General features: G+C 36.7%; 1 protein-coding gene across 1 annotated transcript in view; it reads left to right on the top strand.

Moving 5' to 3' along the window:
* The window catches only part of ERC2 (ELKS/RAB6-interacting/CAST family member 2), a gene marked incomplete at its 3' end in the record, with an annotated part of 410,931 nt that overhangs the window by 64,921 nt on the left and 327,265 nt on the right, over positions 1–18,745 (top strand). The window lies entirely within an intron of this gene.

The following is an 18,745-nucleotide window of genomic DNA, read 5'->3' as shown; positions in this document are numbered from 1 at the left end:
GAAAACTCTTATTGACTCTTGTATAATGCTAAAGATTAAGAAGAGCTATTTACATCTACAGAATGTTGACAAAATATTTTCTTTGCTATGGGTGAATTGTTTTATATTTAAATTTTTAAATTACAGCTACTATGGTAGTGAAAAGGAATTCTTCAAATGCATTGAAAGTTTTTTTTTTTTTTCCCATTTTTATTTTGTTTGACCTGGAAAATGAGGACTCAATGGTATCTGGAGCCCATCTAAAACTTGGAAATGCTGGAAAATTTGCAAGGCACAATCATATATTCCAATAAAGTTTTCTGGTGAACGTGTGGATCCTTGTGAACCTTTCCTCACACAGAACTTTCACTGATAAGCAAGGTCACCAGTTAATGAGGTCTTTTCATACTTCAGGGCCCTGAAAGGACTTGCACGAGGAATTAATGATACTGAATCTATGGTATGTGGATATATGGTATGTGGGAGAAGTTCTTTAACTAGCAGAGAAGTTGTTGGAATTTGCTGTGCTGTTTCCAAAATACTAGTTAAAACAGACTACTTACAGTAGGTTTCAGGCATGGATGACTTGCTATCTGTTAAATCTTGGTTGTTTTTTTTTTTTTTTTTTTTTCTTTCTGTGATTGTACCTCATGTATATTATCAGTATCACTTATCAGTATCACTTAATACTAACTTGGTTATGTATTGGGTGTTGAATTCATTGACAGTGGAAATTTGAAGAAGGTTTTTAATTAGCGTAGCAGTCAAGTTCTTGAATAACCTTCCAAGAGTAGTAAAAGAAATACATGTAGAATTAAGTAGAGCTTGAAAAGTAGATAAAATATTTCAGAGTTCCCTCTGGGTTACTCTCTGGGCATAGGAAAAAAAATCTCTGAATTTATATGAGAATAAAGAGGTTCCTGGGGAGCACTGCAAGTTTACAGAGGTGTTCGCTGCAGTTTCTGCTTATGACATGCTGATATGCCTTGGTCAAAGCTTAAAAATTTACTAGGTTTGCTGAACAGAATCTGTGTCAGATTGGCAGGAACTATCTGTTGACCTGAGGATTTTAGCAAAGAACTTCCTTGCTGCTGTAAGAATCCAAAGCTTTGGGTGAAATCCTCTCTCTCTCCAGCACATATTTGTGGCTGCTGATTGATTGGTTTATTTTTCCCAGCAGATCTGAAGTTTGCTGTAGGAAGCTTGGAAGCATGACATGTGGGGCATGTGAACTCCTTAGAAACTAAACGTTTACCTTTTTTTTTTTTTTTTTTTTTTTTTTTTTTTTTAAGGTAGCTGATTTTTATTGTTATTTTCTGGAAGAAAACAATGTATGGTGTCTGCTTTCATAAGGAAATCATGTGTCCTGTAACAAACTGGTTCTTGGAAATACCCATGTGCAAAAGAATGTTCTTGGGTCTGGCAGTCCCTGTGTTAGTAGGTTAAAATTTGGAAGTCTGTCTTCAGGCCATGATGTCATACCATTGCATCCTTACGTTCAGAATTAAGTACCATGAAGATCACTAAATATACATTCATGTCATAAAACACACGATGCCTGCCTTCTAGTTCTTAAATAGGTTATCGCATGTCTTTTCTAGAATTTAAAATAAACATTTTTTTCCTATAATTTTGGGAGAACTGTAGGTAATATGGTGATTTTAGCATGTGGAAATCTAGTACAGATGTTTGGTATTACTTTTTTTTTAAACATAGTGGCCGCACATTATTTACCCTAAGTACCATTAAGTATTTTTTTATTATTGCTATTAAAAACTTGCCTTAGGCAAAGTCCCACTAAATCTCCAGTAAAGTGAAATGTTAAAATTCCAGCAAGTATTTTATTATGTATACATACACATATTATTACACATGCCCTCTCTATGTAACATACAGTTTCACTCAAATGGAATCTGAGATCATGCAGGATTTTATATGCACATTTTAACTCTTACCTTGCATGTATTCTTAAAATAAGGTTGTTGTACGCAGCTTAGTGCTACAGTGTTTTTTTTCCTTCTCTACATTTAGTAGAAAGAAGAACACAGCTTTATTATAATTTAAAGTGCACTTTTAAACTTTCAAATGTTTTTTAAATTTCTCTATCTTGAACTCAGCTTGGTCAAATAATTAAGGTCACTGATAGGATTTGAACTGCCATCGTGAATTAGTTATTGCATGTTTTTAAAGTTATTAATGGAGCGAAGTTCTTTCTTTCACTGTGAATAGAACAGATGCCTTGCAGACTTTTGGTGTTTACTGTAAATGTCTTACACTGGAGCCAGTAGTAATTTACTAAGGAAATACTTTATCAACACCAAACATTTCTTCCCTGAAGTTAGTTACGTAGATTAACAACCATTCTGGACTGAATGTCTTTATTTGGTTCGTTAGTACCTCTTTCCTTTTATTTCTCCTGGCTCAGCTCAAAATATTAATCTAATCAGTAGCTATAAAGCGAATTACTTTCTATCAAAGTATCAATAGTAATACATGTTTTTAAGGTTACCTCTTAAGCATACAGAAGAAGGACTTTGCAATATTGACAGTCACTCCAGACATGAAAAAGTAGACACAACCTGATTATGCTCTAGAGAATAGTTACTACTTCTAATTTAGCCCATTCAGGTTTTGTTTGCCCCATGATATTCTTGCCAGGGTGCTTGGTTGCAATAGTGTTTATAAGTTCATGTGGAGGATCAGAAAGCTTTTCACTTAGGATTCAGTTTCTCTAAGGACAGGCTTGCTCCCCATGACATCACCACCACTAGTTTGGAATCCTGAATATGAGAAAAATGTCCGTGTGAAACTGACATTGATGTTTGAAAAGCAGCTAAAAAAATAGTTTTGGAATGAGATAAAACAAGAGTTTGTTCGTGATCTTTTTATACCTTTCAGTATGTGGAGGGGGCAAATGTTGATCCTGACATCATTCCTGCAAGGGGCATCCTTTAGAAGCTAAACTGAGGACTGTCTTGAGTTGCATCAAAGCTAGTGTTGTCCCCAGCAGTAGAAATGTTATCATTGCACAGCTGTTGACCGAGTTCATGTGTTCGGACTTTAGGGCTGCACACAAACATCTTAGAGCCTAGCTAAAAATTAAACAGAAAAATGATTACTTTTTTTTTTTTTTTTTGTTTTGTTTCCTTTAATCTTTTCTTTGTGTTCTTCCTAAGTCTTTGTTCTGTAAACATACTACTGCTTGGCAATAGGTTACTTACATGACTCACACTTCTGATCTGTTGATGAGTTTTCTTAGAAAGAATCAGAGCTGAATTTGAGGGGAGGAGTGAATTGAATTCCTTTGAATTCAATTCCCTTGAATTCCTTTGTATACTTCTCTGTTTTAGGCTCTCCAAAGTGCAAGAAGATGTACCCAGAGGGAGTGGTTAAGTTATAGAATACATTGAGGAACCTTATTGGAATGAAGATGTAAAAGCTACAGATCCCATAGAATTTATACTTGTAGCACTGTTTATTATTCTTAAAAGTGCATTTGGTCATATTACGTGCTATCTTTAACATTTATTTTAAATTATTTTCATTTAGTAATAGTTTCCATCCGATAATACATAGCTAAAACTTTTCTTATTTTAATGAATGTTCTAAGATAAGAAAACAAAACTTGTCAGTGTAGAAATTTGTGACTCTGACTGAAAAGAGAACTAGATTAAGAGTGATTTACGCATCTCTGTAGTTGCTCTGCACAGTCTGACACCTTAACAGTGCCATCTGATAGACACTCTTTGATCGCTTGATCTATTCAGGGAGAAGTTGTATTTCTACCTTCTTAGAGACTTAAAAAAAAAAAAAGATGAGTGCTATGTTATTAATGTAAAATATAATGAAAATAAAAGTGAGGGAGGGGGTAGAAGGAAGAACCATCTCTGAGGATTTAAAAAGTACAAAACCCAAACAAAGCACCAAACTATTTAAGATGTAGTGTTAGTGTATACATTGCTCATTATAAACAACAGTTACCTTATGCATCTCATTTGAATCAGTCAACACAAAACTAAGGAAATCACAGAAGTGTGAATGTATCTTCCAGAACTTCATCTCTTGAAATATAACAAATATATTTATATGTCCAGTGGTCTGTGTTGCACATAATTTTGGCACGTCTATTTTTTATAAATTCTCTTAATTTCTTTCCTAGTCTGTTCTCTTCTACCTCTCTCCTACCGATTAGGGAAGTGAAACAGAAGTTAAGCCAGCAAACTGGCCCCCCAGGAAATGAATGCTGAAGCTGAGGAATCAATCTGCATGAGCTCCTCTTCCATTCCTTGGCCACCGTGTGTTCTGCGGAGTGGCTATTCATTTCAGTCTGCTTTGTGAATGGAACAGTACTGGAAGTGAAATTGGAGTGTCTGTTGAAAGATTTGAATGAAAATAGGAAAATGTATTTTAGTACACTGAGTTAAGCAGTTTATGTTTAAAACATGAGGTGCTGGAAACTGCTGTAAACAGCTTTGGTCAAATCACCTTGAGAAGGAGACAGTAGGAAGTGAAGAAGCTTAGAAAAAGGGTAGGATGGACATTTGTGTGCTGAGTAGGCCTTGCATAAGAGGGTTTTCAGTTCTTCATTTAAGGTCAGCTGAGTGCTTGGGATGGAAGAGTTGCCTTTAGATTTGAGATTTCTAGCCCAAGCAATCTTCCCTGATAGCACAGACCCTGGTTCAAGCCAGCCAGATCTGGAGAGCTAGTCAGATAACCAGTCCTATCTACCTCGTGCAAGGCAATTAGTGTTTTGTGTATTTTAAAAATTCATGTGGATCAATTCAATTTCAAGTGTGGGCAAGACTGTACCTCAACATTGGGTAACTTTCTGTTACATCACAACCTGTCTCTTGAGGAGGAAGATCTAATGCTCTTAAAGGCCACTGCTTTTTATTTTCCTTCTGTTTTTAACTGTCTTGTAAGATCATGTTGATAACTGACTGAAAGAAGTGTAGGCTTGATTATATAGTATTTATGTGTTGGTCTAGGCTGTTCTTTATATATAAAAATGATATTTTAGGATCAGGTCAGAGAATTAAGACTTCAGTCAAGTTGTTTTGTATTCGTGGTGAAATACAGTTCATCCTTCTCAAACGAATGAACTTAATGAAGCTTCATCCCTGTATTCTTCTAGTTATACTGGACACGTACAAGAATGTGCCCCACTCTTGCTGCCCCCTACCTGCATTTCATAGTGAGATACAATTGTTTTGTGCTTTTAACTTCCTTTGGGGCACTAGTTGGACAAATTTAAAGGCAGGATACGAAGTATCATTAGTTAATGATCTGACCTCCTATGGCAGATGCTGTCTTCCTACTTAAAAACCTTACAAAGAATTTAAGAGTGTACTGTTAAGCAAACATTAAATTAACAGTCATGTTGAGTGCACTTACTGTGGTCTTAAAATTACAGACCTTCACCCAGAAGGCAATAAGGATTTGGATGTGGACCTTAAACCTGAACAAACTTTTTTTCCAGATGCATTGTCCTGTAACACCCCAGAAGGAAAATGTTCTGGAAAATTATTCTGTACTGTCCTTTTCATACAAAGGCCTCTATTGAATCTTTTTATGATAGCAGTGCTTTCCAACTGTATAAGCATTTTCATAAGAATACTAGAAGAGACTGAGAATCTGAATAATTGCAGTTATTGTTGAAGTTGCTGTAAACTGACATCTCTTATTGCCTGCAGCACCGTCTCCCAAGAAAAACGCTCTAGAACTCTAGAAGGTTGCTTTGTATAACCCTCCCCCCAACAAAGTTCTACTTTTTTTAAACCTATATAACTCCAAACCCCATTTTGTTGTTCTAATAGCTAGTCTTCTAAATCCTGAAATAAAACTGCTGTTTTCAGCACATCACAGATTTTAACTAAGTTGAAAAAGCTGATGGTGAGAGAAATCCATTAGCAAGGTTTGTTGTAGGAGTCATGCAGCCTTTTATCCAGACCAAAAACCCAGGCATTGAAATTGCATAAGTTTGACTTCTGAGAAACAGCAACAGGCTAACGTTTTGACAATGAGTGTGTGTGCACGTGTGTGTATGTGGATGTGAAAACAAGAGAAGAAAATGCTATGTCATCTTTATACCAAAACAACAAAAAGAATCCTGAAACCTGCCTCCTAAAAGGAAATACTGTTTTTCATTTGCTAAAATTTTTCCTTGTACACATCTTAAACTGTGTAGCAAATAAGTTTTGTCTTTGTATTTGCATGGCTTAGGTGAGTAATAATAGTGGGAGTGTATAGTAGACACTAGAATATGCCTAATATAAACTCTCCCTGGAGCTTCACATGAACTTAAGACTGATAAAGGCAACATGGAGTGTTAGACCAAACCATTTAATGAAACAAGATTTCTTATTTAGTAAACAGATGTAATGTTGTTGAACCAATCTGACACCTTTCTTCAGAAAGAACACATTGTCTTTGATCTACTGGAACTAGAATTTCTGGTCACTAACTTATCTAGTCATCTCCTAATTTTAGAGATGTATTTGTTGCCTTGTGAGATGATTGTGATGAAAGGTTGATATTTTTTATGTTGACAGTTTGAGCCTGATAGTCTGACATGATTATAGAGGTTTTGGTATATTTATTATCAGATATAAAATTTGACAATGAGTATAAATAGATATCCTATCTCAGCATTTAAGATTTTAAGATTTTGTTAAAACGTTGAAAAAGTAACCCATGTCTTCTGAAGGGCATATACGCCAAAACGCGGGTATGTTTGAAAATAACTCAGAACCAAATCCTGTCTGTGTTTTTCTTCCATGAGTCATCTGAATGAGGTTAATGGCATTAGCTGAGTGAGTTCATAGAATCATAGTTACAGTGAATGGGATTAGATTTGAAAGAAAGAATGAATCTGGACTTCTGACAAGTGCTTGGTTACACCAAGCAAGGTGTAACCAAGAAGGAAGTAGTTCACTGTAGCTTTTCCATAGATGGGGCTGACTCCTTCACCCATTTGGCTTATCTCCACTTAGCAGCACATAAGTCATCACACGTAAATCAGTTTCTTTCCAGATTGTTCTTCTCCTCCCTGAAACATAAAGTCTAAAATACCAATAAAACCAGACTTTTTTTTTTTTTAGAGCCATTATATTATGAATATATTTAGAATAGTTGCTGGTTCTGTGTTTTAGTGGCTATTGTTTCAAGATTAAGGGCCTTATTAATATAGGCAGTTTATCTGAACTCAGGGGACTATTTACTATTAAGCATATCTGTAGGGTTTAGGCCCTTGCCTGTTCCTTCCAATTCCGTGTAAGAGTCAAGCGATATTCCTGCTGGTCTTTTAAAAACACTTCATGGTTCTTATTGAAGGCAATGAAGTGATAAATAAAAAAGAGGCGTGATCTAGTGAAGTGTAAATCAGACACACTTCCCTAATTACTGTAAGAGGAATGTATATTCAATACAATATAGATAGTAATATGTTCCCAATTTTTTGGGAGGTGTAGAAAGACAAACCTATAGTGTTTCATATTCTACAGACTCAGGAGAGGTAAGGGACATATCTGTTGTATTTTTAATTGCTCTGCTTTTTACACATTCACTTGAATTTATTTTCTTTAAATATATGGCTTGTATTCTGACCTAGACACTTTTGATATTAGAAGATTTTGCACACAGTCCAAATTCCACTGCTATAATTCAGAAGAAGAAAATCTAGTAATTGACATAGAGAAAAATGCTTACTCAGTTTGTTGCTACTATATTTGGTAATTGCAAACAGGTTCTTAGTTGTATGTCACTGAGTACTGGCTAGTCATCCTCTACTAGGAAAATTCTTATGCTGCCATTGCTCTGCTGTGCTGGCAAGCTGATTCCTAATTCACTTCAAGCAAGTATTTCTTGTGAAAGTGTTTCAGTTGGGATTAGTCCTTGCTAAAGTGAAAGGATATGTTACTAAAGGGAATGTACTTCACACACTTTTCTCCTTAAAAATCTGCATTTGCAGAAAGCATTATTTCCATCTGTTAATAGATAAGTAACAAAAAGCATATTTCTTTGGTCACAATGCTTTAATCAGCCATGGCTCTTGATGCCTTATATTTCCCTGAATATAAATTTATTTACAAAAACAAGCGAATCTTTGTTTTTAGATTTATAACAATGATTTTAAACTAAACAATGTCTTTATTTTTTTGGCTCATTATTTAACACAAAAATTCACATTGAAAAATCTTCTAAAGATCATGCATTAAGAGAGTGAGAGCTTGCGTAATTTCTCATTTCATGCTATCTTTTCAGAAAGTTCCTGCACATGGTGAGTTAGTTACATTTCTACTTGCTCTTTCATAACTCAGCTGAATTTTTACAAGGTTTAATAAAACGGATGCAGTGGTCTTTGGTTGCCGAACAAGAAATAGCCTATCACATACTAAGTACCTGCTTTTTTTTTCTAATAATTGTTATTAATTTTTGCTTTTATTTGCCTCATATCCTTTTGTGACTATTGGTAATATACAGATGATATTTTAAGACTGAAGTTAAATTGAGTTCAGATTTCTCCCAGATAAATTGTTTAATTACAACTGTATAAAACCCATAAGAATTAGTATTGATTCTTCAGGATTATTTTTGACCAGAAACAATTGTTTGGTAATGAAGCAGTGCATTTGCTGTGGTAGCTAGGTGCAAGGTAAGTCCAATTATGGTTCAGATGTGGTCTTTAAAGCATGGTTCTTGGTCCTTCTTCACCAGACATTGGCAGCAGATGCCACTTACTGGAGAGCTGAAGTGAAAAACTTTTTTCTTTTTTTTTTCTAAAGCATGCATCAGTTTTCTAAATGTGTATAACTGACTGATATCTGACTAATACAGAAGAGGTTTTAGTCACTTTAGTCAGTGCATTGAATGAATAAGTAGCCAATGACATGTTATACAAGCAGTACATATTAAAATCTACTAGAAATTATGATAAATCCTATGATCACGTTATTCTTTTGTAGCATTGTTTACATTAAAATAAAGGTTACATAACACATTTTATGTTTTCCTAGAAAAACTGTGCTATGAAAATGGGAGGTCTGGGTAAACCTGGTGTATTTTTTTTCATATATCCTCTTCTCAAGGGGTGCAGATTTAAAAAAAAAAAACAACAAAAAACAAAACAAAAAACAAAACAACAACAACAACGAAAAACAAACAACAAAACAAAACCCACAAAACCCAAAAAACACTTATGCAATAGTCCAAGAGTAAAGATTTTTTTTATTTGCTTGAGTTTCCAGTTTCTTTCCTTTTAAGTTAGCAGATGGTTTATGATCTGCAGTCATATAACTTGTGAAGTATAGAGTACTGTAGGTTCTGTTTTCTTCATTAGCTTCTGACTCTGATATCATACCTTTTTCAGATGCTTGTTTCAACTATCCACCGGAATTGTATAGTTTCTTCTTTTTAAAAAAAAAGAAAAAGAAAAAGACATGAAATCCCCTGAAAAGTATTAATGTTGGTGTTCAGAGTTACAATGAAAAAAATATCCCTGATCGCATTGAAACCTGAGTGCAATGATATGCATGCTTATGAGTAGTGTCTGTGAGCATCATATAAATTGCACAGCATAGGGAGCTGTATTAGTGAACCATCTCAACTCTTCTCCTTATCACAAACCATTCTCCATGCATGGAGATTAGTGACAATAACCAGGAAAAGTTAGCTCTGTACTTTTTTATGTAAAGATAAATGCAGTGTGTTTCCTTAATACTCAGCAGCCTTCCCAGACATCACTTGTCCAGTTGCATGCACCTTACTTTGCTTCCTCTGGAACAGTTGGACTTCTGGACATGAATTTTCATGCATATGTGCTGTGAGGTGTATGATGACACAGGCTTTGCAGTACGGGAAAATACATTCAGCACTGGAAGTCACTGACATCCAAATTACGAATTACAAATTATGAGTTGCTTCAGAATATCATAGAATCATAGAATATCCTGAGTTGGAAGGGACCCATAAGGATCATCAACTCCAACTCCTGGCACCACGCAGGTCTGCCCAAAAGTTTAGACAATGTGACTAAGTGCACAGTCCAATCGCTTCTTAAATTCAGACAGGCTTGGTGCAGTGACTACTTCACTGGGGAGCCTGTTCCAGTGTGCAACCACCCTCTCGGTGAAGAACCCCTTCCTGATGTCCAGCCTAAACTTCCCCTGCCTCAGCTTAACACCCTTCCTGTGGGTCCTATCACTGGTATTTACGGAGAATAGGTCACCTGCCTCTCCACTCCCTTCGCAAGGAAGTTGTAGTTGACTGTGATGAGGTCTCCCCTCAGCCTCCTCCAGGCTGAACAGGCCCAGTGCCCTCAGCCGCTTCTCATATGTCTTCCCCTCTAGGCCCTTCACCATCTTCGTCGCCCTCCTCTGGACACTCTCCAACAGTTTAATGTCCTTGTATTTTGGTGCCAGAGCTGCACACAGTACTCGAGGTGAGGCCGCACCAGCGCAGAGGAGTGGGAGGTATAGTAATCTGCCTTCAGATGAGATATCTACAGCCAGAAGTGCCTGTTATGGATGATAAACTTTGTTATTCTACAGTTTCAAATGTTGAATCTCTTCTAAAATCTCTCTAAAACTCCTTTAAAAAAAAAGTACCTAACTTGATCTGTTCACATCATTCACAGCAAGTACGTAGACTTATTATAGTCACTAGATGGCACTCTTGAATGCAGATTGGATTTTATACTGGCTTGCATCCCTTTCACAGATATCGTGCCCTATTTATTGTAGCTCATTTTACAGTGATAGAATGAATTAAGAAGAGCAATACCTTCACTTCAATTTAATGGAAAGATGCTCACAAGAATTGTATTCAGTCTGTAAAGTGAATGCAATTTAGAATAGCTGCATCTAAGATTCTATGCAAGTAGAGTAAAAAGTGAAGTGAAGCTCTCTATACAGCAAGTCAGCAATTATGTCTGAATAGTGGAATTTGGCTCCAAGTTTTAACCAAGGTGCAAGTTACGTTAATTTACAAATGTAGGAGAGCAAACTAATGTCATCTTCCTCTTTTGAATCAATTGGAGTTTCACCATTGTCATGCATACCGACTGCTGAAACGCCTTGTCACTGATCCCATGTGATTGGAACCTGGAAGGTGGACAGCAGAGAATATCTCAAGTCACACTGTTGCGCCCTGCTGCATTTCAAGATAGGCTTGTAATAACTAGCTTTCTCAGAAGCTTTTCTGCCTGTGTAATGGCTTGGTAACATACAACCCTTCAGAAGAGGCCACGGCAACACATACATAGAGAATGGTTTGTGATGTAGTTGGAGTCTTCTGGCAAGAAACCCCATCTATAGATGTAGCCTTCATGAATATGTGGAATGCTTCATGTAATTACTTCATTATATAAATGAAAGTACCTGGCATTAAATGAGAAGGCTATCTAAATGTCACCAAACTAAATAAGCTGCGGCATGATTTTCAACCAGGAAAGTAAATAAGAACAACTAAGAATCAAAACAAACAAAAAATGTGCTTATTGGATAATTATGTTGACAAATTGTGTGCCTATATACCCACATTTCTTATGTAGCAGTATACATAGTAGCACTTTTATGGTACTGTTGCTATAGGTAAAGTCTTCCCAGTTTTTCTGTTATAGAAACATGAAGAAAGCTTTCTTACATGTAGACCTAGATATTTCATAGCTTGTAAGATGTAATAGCATCGTGTGCAATTTTATTTATTTATTTTTATTTTCACTTGCACTTTCCAGGTAATACTTCGAGGCCATTTAAAGGCCTTCCTTATGTACAGTGGGAGAGGGTGAGCAAGAAGGGCACTTGTCAAAATTATGTAGAGAAATAATGTACTCTGGCAAAGCTTCATATACTTTGTAAAATCGTATTTTCAGAATCACAGAATTGTCTAGGTTGGAAGAGACCTCAAGATCATTAAGTCCAACCTCTGACCTAATACTAACCAGTCCTCCACTAAACCATATCGCTAAGTTCAACATCTTTTAAAGACCTCCAGGGATGGTGACTCCACCACTTCCCTGGGCAGCCCATTCCAATGCCTAACAACCCTCTCAGTAAAGAAGTTCTTCCTAAAACCTAAAGCACCCCTGGCACAACTTTAGCCCATTCCCCCTCATCCTGTCACCAGGCACATGCAAGAATAGACCAACCCCCACCTTATTACAGCCTCCTTTAATGTACTTATAGAGAACGATAAGGTCACCCCTGAGCCTCCTTTTCTCCAGGCTGAACAAACCCAGCTCCCTCAGCCGCTCCTCGTAGGACTTGTTCTCCAGACCCCTCACCAGCTTTGTCGCCCTTCTCTGGACTTGCTCGAGCACCTCCATGTCCTTCTTGTAGCGAGGGGCCCAAAACTGAACACAGTACTCGAGGTGCGGCCTCACCAGAGCCAAATACAGGGGGGTAGTTCTCCTACAGTTCTGCAGATATATTGTTTGCTGATATGAGCCCTGGTGCTATGGACATAAGAGATACTGCCTTTTCAAAGAAAATCTGGAAAATGTGTAATCTTCTGGAGCAGTAAGAACAGCTGTTTGCATCCTGCCTCAGACAAATCAGTGGTGAACAAGGTAACGAAGCAGTAGTTTCAAGCAGTATTGCAAAGATGACTGAGGGTTTCATTTGGAAAGAAAAGTTGAGTATTAAAGGTCTGGAAATTATCTTTTAATCACATTTTATTCTAAAATAATTTTTAATCTGTATAAGCCGGTCAAGTGTACGGGCAAACTATGATTGTTCCAAATGTTAGCAATGTTTTAGCAAGATCAAGTTCAAACAGTGCTGAATTAAACAAGTGTTTATCACAGCTTAAGGCACCTTTGTGGCACCTTTGTGAAGCCCTCATGGCTTCAGCATTCCTCATTTTGAAATGATGGTGCAGAGCCTGCCATTCAAAACAACAGTATTTTCAGTGAGAAAAGACATCACTGTTTTGCATCATGAGGCTCCTAGGCTACATGTTATTCCTGATCAATTTATTTCCTAAATACTCATATTTCAACTTTTCCCTGCTTACATTTTTACAAGTGATTGTGGAAGTGCTGGATAGAAGAGAACACCCAATATGCTGCCGCCTCAGTTGTTCCTTTTGCTGTCATTTATTAGACATTAATTAGACATTTATTAGACATTTGGTGAAGAATTTCAGTATCCTTGGGACTTACCACACTGACAATTTCCTAAGATGGTAGTTCTCATTCTTCGCTTTTTGCCCTTGCATAGATGTCTGAGGTTTTTGTAGCCTGAAGAGTAACAAAATGGTGAAGAAACTTGTGTTTGAAGATGTTTCCTGATGTTGTTGTGCAGTTGTCCAGACACACCACAAACCAGTTCTTCGTGTTATAGAGCCCTCTTGGGAGAGCTTTTTCAGAAAGGAAGTAGAATCTGTATTCTGTTTAAATGTGTACCATCATAGTGCAGGAAAAGGGATTTTTATTGCAGTTGCATTGTTTTTCCCAACAAAAAAATTGGTCTGCTTCAGTGTATTGATTGACTGAACACCTGCACATGTTTGAGTCAGAACAATCAGTTTATTCTCAATTATTCCTCACTTGCTTGGACAAAATCATTTTCAGCTCTCAACTTGAAAAGGGCATATTTTCACATCAGAGTACATCTGGCAGACAGAAGGTTTTCTGCTGATAACAAATCTCAGAAACTATTATCAATATAATGTTACCCTTCAGCTTCTCAACAGTACTGTGAGCATTTACAGTGGTCTTGGCAGTGCTTATGTCCCATCTGCATCACTGAGGCACAGACTGATTGGCCAGAAAAAAAGGAAATCTTACCAAGAGATTGGGAACAGATAAACATACTCCCTCTTGTGTGTCTTTCTTATCTCAAAGTTTTAACACCAACTCAGATGATAGAGTTTATGAAAACAATAGAGGACTTCAGGATGGTCAGATGGAGCTTCTGGAGGGATTCCAGACTGGGGCTACTTTGCTCATTTGTTTCCATGGGGCCCTTCAGCGTGAGGGATTTCTTGCCTCTGTCACATGTAGATGGAAACCTGGTGTCACATGTGAACTTGGTCTTTAACTTATTAGCTATTTCTTCAGAATGGTTTGCATTCCAGCAAAGTCTAAAAATAATGGATTCAATCTCCAGAACACCTGGGTATTTTTTTTTTTCTGATGGAAAAAATACAGCATTAGATACTTTCATAAAGCTTTTTTATCCTCTCTCTCCTCTGGAAACAAATTATAAATATTTTATTATTAAACTGGGTATTCCAAATGTCTGAATTTATGGTGGTTGAGCTTCACAGGAAACTTTGCTTCAGTTTAACATTGTGGAGCTTTAACTAATGCAAAATGTATTTGAGTGTTTCCTAGAGTCTCCTCCCACTAGAATCACTGGGCAGGATGACAGCCTTAAACTGCATATATAAGGGAAAGTGCAGGCTGAGTAATTATGAATGGTAGCAAGCAGGGTTTGGGACTGGTATGTACATTATCATGTGATTATATTAGGGAAATGCTTACCAGTTATTTAAGACATGCTGACAGCCTTAGCAGAAATTCTCCAGGGATGCTAAATGGAAGGACTAACTTGATATATTTGGTTTGCCAGTTGTGGGGGTTGTCCTTCTGTGGATTCACTGCAAACAGGAATATCAAAGAGTTCTCCAGTCTCTGACTGGTCAGAGATCTCTAAAGGATGTTTTCTAGAGTCAGTGGTCAGGTTAACATGTGTTCCTCTTGTGAAAGTCTTGTGGCCAAAGCAGCAGTTCAGCTAGCATCTCCAACATTGACATGTCCTTTGGATTCCCATAGCTGTTCCAGCTGGCTGTGGAGGCCATGTTCAGTAATCTTTTAAATCAGATTTCTTGTCTTTGAGAGACAAGATGGAGAGATCAAATGGAGAGATCCATTTGATACTTTAGTCTACTCATGATGTTTGGTAGTAGTATGCTTATTGAATAGATATTTACTATGGAAAAGTCACCTTCAGTCAATTGCATGAGCATGAAGGAATCTACAAAGAATGCTTATGTCAGAGTGGAAAAGGTTTTGTGTGTGATTTGAACAATTACATTTGCTATTGTGACAGATAAATGTACTTGACTGTATTCCCTCCAGGTAAAAAAATGTATTGTAAACTTGGCATTCATTAGTGTTTCTGGTCCTTCAGCAGACTGCTGCACCAAGAGGCAGCAGCAAGTCCCAGTTAGATTTATGAAAGACTTTTTTTTTTTCCCTTTCCCACAAGAACAATCCCCACCACTCCACACACCCCTTCTGTGGATTTGAATTTAATACTATGTCTCTAACATGTTGGGGTCCTTTGTCTCCCATCCCTTTCCCCTTTCGCTTTGGAAGTGGAATTCCTTCAACAATAACAGTATCAGTCAGCAGCAGGGTGAAGACCTTTTATGTCAGACTCCTTTTGTGCCACTCTGGTACTCTGTTGTCTTTAGTTGTGAGATGATCTTAATGAAGCCATAATTGAAAATTTTGCCCAAGGTTGTTTCAGAATTCCACATTTAATCATGTTGTATCCTAACCTGTACTCCTCCTGACACATCCATATCATGAAGAAATGATATCGGAAGATATCTTAGACACTTAGATATTGGGAGAGCCTTGTTATTTGAAGGTTGAAGCCCTCCTTCCCTAAACTGTTAATACTGTGGAGCACAAAGCATTTGATTCTCTCTAAATGTATAAGGCTTTGCTATCAGTTATCTGATTTTGAGCAGATTAAGAACTTTTATTTCCAAAATTGCTTCCCACATGCTGCTTGGGACTTGCAGGAAAACAATCAAGCAAACAGTAAAAGGAAACCTTACCAGCTTTCTCTGCCTTTCTTTTGGATGCTTTGAGCTTATGTGAATTCTAGTTCTTGTGCTCTCCCTTTTATCACTTCCACTGTCATCTGTACTCTGAGCAGAGAAAATGCAGCAATAGGTCATGCCCTGTTCTTGCATCTTTTATGTTGTGAACATATGTAGCTAAGATGCACGTGCAGAATCACTCGCAGCTGCTACAGCTCTGTTGCAGATACGTAAAGCATGTGGCTAACCTTGTGTGCCTGGCTCATGTGCCTAACCTTGTCACACCTGTCCAGCTACACAGCTCATGCTCGGGCTATTTCCCAGCCTCCAGTCTGCAAGGGGAATGATAGCCAAATATTTACACAAATAAGAACAGTACCAACAAAATCAGTGTAATGTACAAAACAGACTTGTGTCTGTCTTTTCCGAGTGAGTTTCCTGGTAACAGGGCACTAATAATTCCTTGTTCTTTTCTTACTTTCCTCTAGACCTGGAAAGTTCTGTCTTAAGTTTCAGAAATACTCTCAGATATTTTGGAGGTTGACAATTCCTACTCCCCAGCAAAGAAAATTGATTTGTTTCTGTATCAGTGATCATCTAATGAAAATATGAACCTTCTTTTCCTGCAGTCACTTAGTATTTCTGTACATTTATGTTTGTCTCCACTGTATTTTTAATTAATCACTATCCAATAGAATGCAAAATTTCTTACATATTATCTCTGTGTGTTTGCTGAGCATGGTACTTTGTGTAATGTTTGTTTTTCTGGACAATTAACAGTTGTAAAGGTTTCTGTTATCCTTAAGCTAAAACTTAGCAATAACTAGTAGGGTAAAGATTCAGACAAATATTGTAATATAAATGAGAAAAAAACACTAATAATTTTAAATAGAGAGGTTATTTCACAAGTCTCTTATAATGTTCTGTTAAACCTCTTCTAATAAGTAAGACTGCTGTTTGTGCAGCCCTTAAAGTTTTTGGCTTATTTTGTAGACATCATCCTTAGTGGAAGTATCTTGATTGAAACTCTAATGTTGTTCTGAAGTGCAATAGGATGTCTGGTTATACACTTGCTGCAGTACATCATATGCATTAACTATACATTTTTAACTTGCCTGATATATGGAGCATAGACAGACGGGTCTGGGTATTTTCTTTTTATGTTAGTTTGCATTTAGTTTTGGAACTGCCGATAAGAACGTGTATATACATACCCATGTTAGCTTTTGGTCTTTTATGAGAAGTTTAGTTGTGTGTGGGGAGTTCTTTAAATAACACAATATACATGTAATTAGCTTTCCCTTCAATTTCTCCTCTGTGGATCAGTAGCAGTATGTAAGTGGATTTCATGTGATTTGCAATTATTATTAGTATGTGCAACAACTTTAATTTTATGACAGCTAGTGATTTGATTTGCAATTGGTGTAATTGGCCTGAGATTCTTTGCAGTTTAAGTATATTTAGAATACAAGGAAAAAAAACATTGGTAGAATTTTAGTGCAGTCATACACAGAAAGAAAATATGTGCCAGTTATCCTGTTAAAAAATGAAAAAATAATCAGTTTATTTTACATGGGACATCTACTATGGAAGTAAATGCCATAATGCCTAAAATATTGATGTTCTTTTTATGTCTGAGGATTTTTTTTTTTTTTCAGAAATAAGGACTACCTTATTATCCAGAATTTATACTAAGTGTTAAGAATGCAGTCCCTCACAGAAGCTTTGCAACTGAGTTGCTATTAACAAATGTTCTTAGAAACTTAAACAATATAATATAGGACTTTTTAATAACATGGTATTTGTGGTATGAATGGATCTGTAAAACGTTGGGTGATGATTTTCATTAGTGTTCTCTTTTTATGATAGATTTTAACTATGTGAAATATGTAAAAAAAACAAACAGAATATTCTTTCTCAGATATTTTAGACAAGCATTGCATTTTTTCTGCAGTGTTTTTCTGTTAAACTGTGATTATCTCCACCTTTAAATGTTCGGAGAAAATTGCGTTTGTCTGCAAGTGCAAAAGTAATTTTTCTTTGTTAACAGTAAAATTTGTATGAATTTTGTATGAAAGAAGGTTTTTGTTTGTTTGTTTGTTTGTTTTTGTTTGTTTTTTGGTGTTGAAGTTTTTCCTCTATAGAGAGCCTATTTTATATTTAGAAATAAACTTAAGGATAGACCGTCCATATTTTGTACTAATTTTGCTTTTTGTTTGCCTTCAGAGCTTTGGGTGTCTTATTCATTCCTCCACCTTTATTGATTTGAAGCACTCTACATCTTGATTCTTGGCACAAAATAAAAATAAATTTAGAAACTGACACTTGTAGAGTATAAACAATACGTGTATATAGCTTGTTGAAAGTGCATATTCTTTTATAGAATGCCTTGCAGCCATGGAGATATACTTAAGATTTTTTTTTTTTTTTCTAATGCTTTCTTGAGTGAGAAATTGTTGCATTAAGGGGTGTAGCTGATTAACCGTTGTGGGCCCGGTCGGATTCAGAGTACTGAACTATCACAATCACAGAGTTACCAGTAACCATTAACCATTAGGGGTCTGGTTGGATTCAGAGCACTGAACTACCACGGTCACAGATTCACCAATAACGTGTAACCACCCTTACTCTAGTCATGTTTAATGAGAACTATCATGGCTAAAAACAATGCAATCAAGTGCTATTTATTATAGCAACAGGTACACAGGTTCTTTGGATTGCTGGCGATAGTGACTGTCTTCAAAAGCAAGCTAGCATGCATGAAATACACAGGTGACACAGGTGTGCAGCCTGGAAATTTATGTCGTAAAAGGCACAAAGACTCTATAGAGGTTTCTAAGTTTCTGTGGAGACACAGAGTATAACCAAGTGTTCAAATGTCACTCAAAGGCATCCCAATGAGGGGGGAAGAGAGGCTCAGCCCGTCAACTGATCCCAGGGGTCAGGAGGTCCTTGAGGTGGTATATTCCCTCAGGATGGTATCTCCCCT

The sequence above is a fragment of the Aythya marila genome, assembly GCF_965140915.1.
Source record: "Aythya marila genome assembly, chromosome: 10".
In the NCBI taxonomy this organism is placed as follows: domain Eukaryota; kingdom Metazoa; phylum Chordata; class Aves; order Anseriformes; family Anatidae; genus Aythya; species Aythya marila.
This window is presented reverse-complemented; position numbering and strand designations above follow the sequence as displayed.